At 54.7% G+C, this 10,085-nt stretch overlaps 1 long non-coding RNA gene across 1 annotated transcript; it reads right to left on the bottom strand.

The window, feature by feature from the left end:
• Positions 1-4,641: 4,641 nt before the first annotated feature.
• LOC149337405 (uncharacterized) lies at positions 4,642-8,519 on the bottom strand. The gene is made up of 2 exons (XR_016284401.1): positions 7,605-8,519; positions 4,642-7,550 (listed from the first exon to the last, which is right to left on the bottom strand). It is a non-coding gene; the product is annotated as an uncharacterized LOC149337405 (long non-coding RNA).
• Between the last annotated feature and the right edge of the window lie 1,566 nt (positions 8,520-10,085).

Consider the following 10,085-nt stretch of genomic DNA (forward strand, 5'->3'; position numbering starts at 1 on the left):
TACTGACGTTGGTTCCCGCGCGGAGTCCCAGTAGCGCTCTCTCTCGCCAGTCTCTGCAGCATCGTAAGCATTAACAAAGGTGACCTGCCGCAACTAGCCTGGGCACTAGAGACGAGATCCCATGCCGACCAGCATGATCTTCACGACATACTTCTTGATGGCAGACTTCTTGGCGTACTCTGACGCACCGGATATTTTCGGGTAGTTGGTGCCAGAGGTTGAATTCATGGCGAGCTAAAACGTAGACAGCCGAGTCGCTCTGAAAATCAGTACTGCTCCTTAAAAGGCGGGCGGAAATCTACTCGGTCACCCGTCCCACCGATTCCCGTATACGACAGCGCTGCCAGGCGACCGCCCACTCGTCACGAAGGCAAACATGTGGCGCAAGCCGAACAACACGCCCCTGTGCTTTCTCTGCGGCGAAACAGGCCACATCCGTCGTCACTGGCCGCACCGCCGGATTGGCCTGCGCGGCTTTTCACCAGACGCATCCCCGCCACGCTATGGTGAACGACCCCGCGAGATCGATCAGTACCTAGCGGCCAACGTCGCACCTTCACCCACTGCCCAACGTCCAAGTCAAGTCCAAGTCACCGTCGCCTCGACGGTTGTCTTCACCAGCCCGCCAGTCCTTCGTCCGGCAGTCCTCCAGCCCGCGCCGGCAAAGCTGAGGACGGCGACCCCCGGAGGTAGGGCCGCCGTCACAGGACATAATGACGAACATCCTCCGCTAGCATGCGACCCGAACTCCGACCCGACGCCGCGACGACCTTTCGACGCACAGAGACGCCTTCGCTTGACGCTTCAATTGGACAATCCGAACGACCCTTAAGTCCGACGACCTTTCGACGAAAAGAGACGCCTCCGCTTGACGCCCCAACTCGACCGCGAGAACGATCCCCTAGTCCGACCTCCCCCACACAGCGTTTTCCTGAAGGTGACCAAGCTTCGGCTGAAATCCCGATCATCGTTGATGGCCGCCACCTGACTTCTCTCGTAGATACCGGCGCCGATTCCTCCGTGATGATTCGTGGTCTGGCGACTGTCCTGAGGAAAGTACTGACACCATGGCCTGGAACGCACATCCGGACAGCTGAAGGCCATCTGCGACACCGCTTGGCGTCTGCACTGCTAGAACGGAAACTCGCGGTGTAACCTTGACTGCCTGCTTCGCTGTGTTGGCTCAATGCTCGAAGGACCTAATGCTCGGGTTTGATTTTCTTCGGGAACACGGTGCGATAATCAACCTCCGCGAACATGTCGTGATGTTTCAACTCAGTGTGCCATAGCCGACAGCAGCGAGCCCGACAGGCGTGTTTTTCGCGTGTGTGACGCCAATGTCACAGTAGGGTAAGGGTGCGGGCTAATTGGTGATCCATAACATATAAATACCAGCGCAAAACAGCAGGACACACGACGAAGAACGAGGACACACAAGCGCTGACTTCCAACTGACGTTTAATGGGTGAAAATGGTTGGTTTTGGTTTGGTTTATGGGGTTTAACGTCCCAAAGCGACTAAGACTATGAGAGACGCCGTAGTGGAGGGCTCCGGAAATTTCGACCACCTGGGGTTCTTTAACGTGCACTGACATCGCACAGTACACGGGCCTCTAGAATGTTTCCTCCAAAGAAATTCTAGCCGCCGCGGCCGGGATCGAACCCGCGTCTTTCGGGTCAGCAGCCGAGCACCATAACCGCTGAGCCACCGCGGCGGTTGAAAATGGGCATAAATACTGGGCATAAATACTGGTTACAAACAACAGAAAATGGGCATAAATACTGGTTACAAACAACAGAAAGAAAGAGAATATCTTTGCTTGTCACTTCTTCAAGAAGCGCAACTCCGCATCTGACAAGGAGATTGACGGCGCGCTGACACAAGATTATTGCTGCTGCTGCAAGATAACCCTGCTTGTATGGCCGCCCGTTTCGGGTCGTGAGTGACCACCACTCACTGTGTTGGCTCGTGAACCTTAAAGACCCCTCGGGCTGGTTAGCTCATTGGAGCCTTCGCTTGCAGAAATTTGATGTTACAGTTGCCTGCAAGTCGGGCAACAAACACAGCGATGCAGACTGCTTGTCCCGTGCTCTTATCTCGTCCAGCTCTGATGACCTCGGAGATGACCCTCTATTTATTGGTGCTCTGACCACATCCGCCCTCGCTTAACAACAAAGGATAGGTTGGGGTAACCAAAAGGAAATAAAAATAATAAGCCCCTGCCTGCACCACGTACGTACAACAGGCTTAACCCAATTTGAAAATAAAAGAATAGGCCCGTAGGCAAATTATAATTTCACCACCCGTGGGTGGAAAAGTAAAATAAAAGGGAAAAAAGCTACTGTAGCGACCCATAGCCGGGGGAGCGAGCCCGGGCAGACTCCCCTGTTCTCCCCTGGGAAGTAGCGGAAGGGATGGGCAAAAGAATGGGATATTGGAAATTGGTTTGGGTTGTGGGAATTAGGTGGGATTGGGGACAGCAGGGATTTTGACCAGATTTGATTTGATCCTGAGTTCCTTTTCAGGCCTACTTGAAGGGCGAGCACTCAGTCCACCAATAGTGGGCCCTCGGTGTCGAGCGTACTCCCACACCACAGAGAACGTTTTGTGGGCAATCTCCGACCGTCTGAGACAGGGAAAACATACAGGGGCTCGACTAGGATCCCCTCCCCCAAGCCAGGTTCCGCCACCCCGACCGTCCCACAGTACTAAGATGACGGATTTTTCACACCACTCGTTCGGTGCTTCGGCTGTTACTCCACTGGAACTCGCACACGCAACCGTTATCCTTTCACGGTTTTCGCGGCGTTCGTGCCCACCGACGATCGCCCCTGGCATAGTATGTGAAACTCCACTCCATTCTCCCACGTCTTCATGGTTGAAGTCTCAATTGATGTCCGCAGTTATCATCACATGCTACCACAAGGTATAGCAGTTTGATGTCTCCCTGCGATTTCGCCAGGTCAACTAACCGTTACTCAGACAACCGCCGGAGTAAATTTCACAGGTTCTCTTTCCTCCTTGCACCAGAGGTGCCCCGCCAGAAACGGTTCGTTCACTTGAAGACATAAGCGTTCCTTCGCACCAGGGGTGCCCCGTTGGAGACGGTCTTGTGATCAGTTGAGATGCAGGGCTAAGGCGAATACTTGAAGTTTATATACAGCTATTTACATTGCATATACAAGTTTAGGCACTCGAGACAAATTAAAGAGCAAAAAGATTCAAAACAACAAAAAGGTGGAACTGGCTAACACTAGGGGAGGCCCCTACTCGGCGTAGCCGAAGATGCATAGCATCTCCCCTTAGCCCAGAACCTCCGCTTCCCGCTCCGGGGCCGGGTTTTAAAGCCCTAAAGGCCCGGCCCACATTTGGTAGCTTCCAATCATGTTGCCCTCTTAACATGATTGGATCTTCAAGCGCATGGCCAGCCCTCCGGCTTCTACAAGGTAAACCACCTCCTTACCACACAATAAAAATAAAAACAAACATAAATACACATTTGTGCCAGCACGTGCGCGAATCGGTAACGCGGGGCGGGGGGACACCCGTAGTTCTCGGCGCGTTCGCGAGCGGCCGCGTTCCAAGAAAGGAGACGCTTCGCTTTGAGCGCCCCCAGCCGCGTTCCGATGACCCCGCGTACAGTACCGATCCCTTACAGCCGGGCTTTCCCGCGTTTCGGAGCTTACTGGCCTCCTGAATGTGCTACTTATTCCATCACTTTTCGTGTTTTCGGGCCAAAGGCGACTTCCCCAAAACACAAGCTTGGTTCGCTCAGCCGCATGCCCCCGCGAGGCACCGAGCTCTCCGGAATCGGAAACCAACGCGTCCGCGGCTGGGTGGTACACCCTCGCACCGAGAGGGAACCGTGTGACTTTCGTTTTTTGCGAATTTCGAACGACCGCGTCTACCCGGGCGATCTCGTCGCTCGGCAAAACGAATAAGTCAGAACTGCGTCTACCAAGGCGCGAACACCAACGGCAAAACGACTAAGTCCCGACCGCGTGTACCGGGGCGTCCATGCCAAAAGCAAACAAGTCGTTCTGGTCACCAGTTCTGCTTTTGATCTGGATTCCACGTGCCCAGTCCGTCTCCCATCTCGGACCTGCCCTCCCACTTTGGGGAACGGGCATCGTGGGCGTGACACGCTCACAATAGGGTCATTTCTTTAACCTACACCAGCTACACCAGTGTAGCAAAGCTTCATTGGAGGTATTGGACGTTTGCTACACTGGTGTAGCTGGTGTAGGTTAAAGAAATGCCCCTAATGTCGCGGAAAGTCTGCTGAACCTTTCCTGGGGATTCGCAACCCCAAGAGTGGGTTGCGGCGGCTGCACTCACCGCTGTGCGTTGCACCGAAACAAAACCTAGCAGCCGAAACCGCACCGGTCCGTATTCGGTGGCGGGGGGGGGGGGGGGGGGGGGCTCGGCAACGAATCTGCGTGCGGCAAGAAGTCGATGCTCACCGCTACAACCTTCGTCATCGCGAAGTCATTTTCCAGCCTGGCGATCAAGTGTGAGTTTGGAGCCCCATCCGTCTGCGCGGTCGCTCCGAGAAGCTTTTGCGCCGTTACTTCGGCTCCTACGAGGTACTCCGCAAACTCAGCGACGTTACGTACGAAGTGCGCCTGTGTGAGGACTCTGTGAGATGATTGCAGGTCTTATTTTCAACAAACACCAAAGTACAAACAATAAACGAGGCGGCTTTTAACGGAAAGGAAACCAATTACAATATGAGCGAGAAGAAAGGAAAGGAACAAGAGAACAACGCAACAATACACGGGAAAAACACACGGGGGAACAGAACAAAGTGCTTATGATAAATGCAGGAAAAAGAGTCAAAGAGGAAAGTTCACACTACTTGTCTTATTCGAGCAACGAGCGGGGAGGACTGGCTGGGTGTCGGGCAGTCAAGGAGTCTCTTGGCGTTCCAACGTCGATGAAACGCTACCGCAGCGTCAGCGTTCGTGGGCTCCCGGCACGGTTCCCAGGTCTGGTATCCCGGAAAAGTCACGTAGGCGCCCGAAGCGGCCTATGTAGAGCAGCTGACGGATGGACGGAGAAGAGTGGCGCCTGGGCCTGGTGGTTGAGGCTCTCGACGATGGATGTCCAGGTCTGGTGGCCCGGACGTCTGCGGCTAAGGCCCAAGCCCGGAACTCGGGGAGCCAGCAGAACTCGTCCACGTCCGTCGCCCACCGCGCTCTTCTCTTCTCTGCCACGTAATCCTCTTCGACCTGCCCCGCGTTCCCCTCCGCACGCGCTCCTCGTGCTTTGTCTTCTCCTCACGAACGCCGCTGGGTGGCGCTATCTCCTTACAGAAGGCCCCCTCTTCGGAAGTTTTTTCCAAGGGAAAGAACTCAACTTCAGGAGAGCGACACCAGACGCGTTCGACGATCGCAACACAGAACACCGCACCACAGCGCGCACACTACACACCACACACAATACGACGTTCGTCAATGTTCGAAGCGTTCACAGACCTTCGCACACACAGCACAGAGAGCACATGGAAAGTCAACGTAAAGCGTCCATAGAGGGCGAAGAAACACGGAAAACATAAAAAGTAGATAGCCGACACTCAAAAACAAACATGAACAAACAAAAACAATTCCAACAATAGGTGTGGGCTACATTCTTCCGTATTCCATTGTTCCCATCAAACCACATCACCGTCGCGAGAACTTTTTCGGCTAGTACTTCCGTTTTCCTTTGTGAAACCGTTTTCTCCAAACCGACCTCGGTTTCCACCATGATTTTACATGTTCCCGTCCTACGATGTTATTCACTCTGTTCTCCCTTGCCTTCAACACAGTTTGCTGACACATATCACACGATCTGACATAACTCTTAATGTCAGCCTGTACACCGGGCCAGTAAAACTCACTGAGCACCCTAGCTATTGTTTGCCGTATTCCATGATGGCCGGATAATGCACTCTTATGTGCCAACTTAAGAACTTGCGTGCGTAAGCCCTTCGGTACCACCGCTTGCTCAACGACTTGGCCGGGACACACTTGGTACGACCGGAAAAGAACACCGTCATCTGTATCAAAGGAGTGGGCGGTCTGTCCCTTGCCATGAAATATTTGCCCCAACTTCCTGCGACACACCTCTAAGGTCGGGTCTTCTTCCTGTTTGAGGCGAAACTCCGGCCGTGACAAGTGGAGTGTGTTCAGAGTGGGGCTTTTACTACTCTCTGAAACCTTTGCTGTCACCATAAGGGAAGGAACATCGACCGCACCCGTCATGGCAAGGGAAACTGCCTGATCAGTGAGAACTGGCGGGTCAACCGGGAATGGAGGTTTAGCCCCGGGGACATTGCCTATTATAATGTCGTATAAGGGTGTAGACAAGCAGCGCGCGATGGCCTTACCCGAGAAGTATGGAGAAGAAATCACCACCTCCGCTTCCGGAACTTCTACACGGGTCCCATTGGCCAAGAATAATGTAGCCTTTTTCCCTGTTAGTGCTGCTGGCGGTACAAGAGACTCACGCACAACAATACCGGTGCTGCCCGTATCCCGTAATACCGAACCAGGCTGGCCGAACACCTCACCGTGCGCCACGGGCATAGCAGTTTCCACCGGGTTGGAAGGACAGACCATCTCCCCCAACTGGCCCTCTACGCGCGTTACCACTGCAGTGCTATCGGGATGTGAATATCGAGGTGTCATGCAACAGGCGGACTCTTCACGGTCTCCTGGCCTCTTAGCTTTGCATGACTGGGCATCATGTCCTACCTCGCGGCACCAGGTGCAATACGATTGCTTCGGCTTCGTCCGACAATCCGCCGCCTTGTGCCCAGTCTTCTCGCAAAGAAAACACCGCAGGCGAGATTGTGAACCTGAAACCTCGTCCTTGGCTTTATTCATCGTATGCTCCCCCTGTTCTTTGAAGAACAACAAGTTATTTTGCCGCTGTGCTTCAAGAAAATGATCGGCAGCCTCCGCCAGCTTGGCAACTGTCTTGCCCTCCCGCTCACGTAAGAAAAGGGCTAAACGAGAATGACAGTTGCTCAGAAATTGTTCGCTCACGACCATCTCGCGAACCACCTCAAAAGTGCGGCCTTCTCCCCGCATCTCGACCCAACGGTCAAAGAAGCTAAACAACCTGGCAGCATATTGCGAGGCCGTTTCTCCATCCTGGGGCTTGCTCTGGCGAAACTTCTCTCGGTACCCTTCCGCGGTGAACCTAAACCTCTGAAGCAAGGCAAGCTTCGCTTTGTCATAATCCACGGAATCCTCAGGCGAGAGCCGACCGAAGACCCTAAGTGCTTCGCCGCCAAGGCACAAGCTCAACGCCGTTGCCCACTTTTCTTTTGGCCAACCCTGCCCCGTGGCCACATGCTCAAATCTCTTTAAGTAGGCATCGAGGTCATCCCGCGCTTCATTGAACTGTGGTATGAGGCTGTGCGGGTTAATGGAGCTGGTCGATGAGACGCTACGCTCTCCACGGTCACTCGGAGGATTTGCGCCACCCTCCATGAGCCTTATTTGTAGCTGCAAGTTCCGCGCCTCTAACTCCAAGCGTTCCTTCGCAGCCTCTCGCTCAGCCTCTAAATTCCGTGCCTCTAATTCCAATTTCTGCTTCGCAGCTTCACGCTCCGCCTCTAAATTCCGTGCCTCTAATTCCAATTTCTGCTTAGCAGCTTCACGCTCCGCGGCTCTCTCTTCCCGTGCCTTACGAAGCTCGTCCTCCACCCACGCTCGTAACTCCGCGCCGCACAAGCCCATGCGCTCGCCTAAAGTAACCAAATCTGACGCGCTCATACTGTGCCTAAATTAACACAACAGGCAAAGAAATAATAACCGACCTCGTCCTGTCGTAGTGGACGCCAAATTTGTGAGGACTCTGTGAGATGATTGCAGGTCTTATTTTCAACAAACACCAAAGTACAAACAATAAACGAGGCGACTTTTAACGGAAAGGAAACCAATTACAATATGAGCGAGAAGAAAGGAAAGGAACAAGAGAACAACGCAACAATACACGGGAAAAACACACGGGGGAACAGAACAAAGTGCTTATGATAAATGCAGGAAAAAGAGTCAAAGAGGAAAGTTCACACTACTTGTCTTATTCGAGCAACGAGCGGGGAGGACTGGCTGGGTGTCGGGCAGTCAAGGAGTCTCTTGGCGTTCCAACGTCGATGAAACGCTACCGCAGCGTCAGCGTTCGTGGGCTCCCGGCACGGTTCCCAGGTCTGGTATCCCGGAAAAGTCACGTAGGCGCCCGAAGCGGCCTATGTAGAGCAGCTGACGGATGGACGGAGAAGAGTGGCGCCTGGGCCTGGTGGTTGAGGCTCTCGACGATGGATGTCCAGGTCTGGTGGCCCGGACGTCTGCGGCTAAGGCCCAAGCCCGGAACTCGGGGAGCCAGCAGAACTCGTCCACGTCCGTCGCCCACCGCGCTCTTCTCTTCTCTGCCACGTAATCCTCTTCGACCTGCCCCGCGTTCCCCTCCGCACGCGCTCCTCGTGCTTTGTCTTCTCCTCACGAACGCCGCTGGGTGGCGCTATCTCCTTACAGCCTGCAATGGAGTGTTCGCTCATCAAGACGCCCGCCGGCATCCGAAATTGTGCACGTCGCAAGACTCAAGCCATACCATGCCCGCTAGGAAAACTCTGGCCATGTTCAGTGCCTGGGACTCCGTTCACGCCCACACGTGGCTCCTTCCTCATTTTCAAGCATCGAGTCGATGCCTTTCCATAGGGGAGGGGCAATGCCACACTTATTTTAGACACCACTCTACCGGCGCCGTCGTGCGGTCTGTCTTCGTCCTTTGTCGCGCACCGGACTTCGTCCTCTTCTGCTCGGTTCTAAGGTCAGTCGGTTGCGCTCTGCCAAGTGTGCTTGCCAAGTACTCTTCTGCCAGGGAGAACGTTCTACCGGCGTCCGGTGACAATATGTACTCGAGATGGGACGCAGCCGTGCCGTCAGTGTGTCAATACAGGGGAAATCTGCCACACAAGTCCATTAGCAATCGAGAGGCAACTCTATGGAGAAAATTACAAGCACATAATCTCCCTTCTCCCACTTTTAGAGCGCAGCTCATTGGCGCCCGGTTCTGCGCTTCGCGGCGTCGCCGTTGTCCGTTGTAACCAGCAGTGGACACCTTAGTCGCGCTTTAAGCTGCGGGGATTGGCCGCTAGGGGGCCGTGTAGTACAGACGCACCCCACATCGGCTCCGCACAAAGACAGCGGAATTCGCCAATCGCCAGCATCATCAGCCAAAATTTCACCACCCACGGATCTGCGAATGTGAGCGCTGCACGCCATCAATTTTTGGCCCGCCTACGCCATTTTTCGGGCACCCACGGCCCTTTCTTCTCTGTGACCTCTCCGCCTGAGCTAGGCCTCGCTCCGCTGGGAGCTAGGCCTACTCCGACGGACGCTTCCGCCACCAACGCCATCATGGAGGTGCAGGTGCAGGGAGAGGTTCTTAACCCCAACGACTACGACCCAAGGGACTGGACGCACATTCTTAGTGTGCCTGCCCGCTCCAAGGACGTCCTTTCAACAACCCGACGCCAGGAGGGCGCAGCCTCTGCTACCGGTACCCCCAAGTCTCCATGCCTTGAAAAGTAAGCGCACCTGCAAGCAAGGCGCACAGCTGCGCAGCGTTCGCGGCAGCAACCACCGCTTCCTGCTGCAGATTACAAGATCGTTTTTAGATCACGAGGCGGGCTGCAGCTGGACCTGCTTCCACCCCGACAACTACGAGAGGCCATCCTCCAAGCGGCGTCCCAGCTTAAGGAGCCAGCGCGTACCCAAATCAGGGTACACCCGGTCAACAACACCTGCACCGTAAGCACGCCCCTAAAAGATGACGCGCTCGCTCTGGTTCGGGTGAACACCATCACACACCAAGGCAAGGAATTCGCCGTAGCACCTTACATAGCCCCGCCGGACGGAGCAGTACGCGGAGTCATCTCCAATGCTTATTGGAATGAGACTCCGTCAGAGCTCCTGCAAGACCTGCTCACCGGCAACCCAGACGCCCTCATCGTGGACGCCCGCCGAATGGGCTCCACGCGTTCCATCTTAATAACTTTTCGGGCTGGACCTGTCCCACGCGCAGTTCTTTAT

This window comes from Amblyomma mixtum, chromosome 7 (genome assembly GCF_055824585.1).
Source record: "Amblyomma mixtum isolate Tamu chromosome 7, ASM5582458v1, whole genome shotgun sequence".
Lineage (NCBI taxonomy): Eukaryota > Metazoa > Arthropoda > Arachnida > Ixodida > Ixodidae > Amblyomma > Amblyomma mixtum.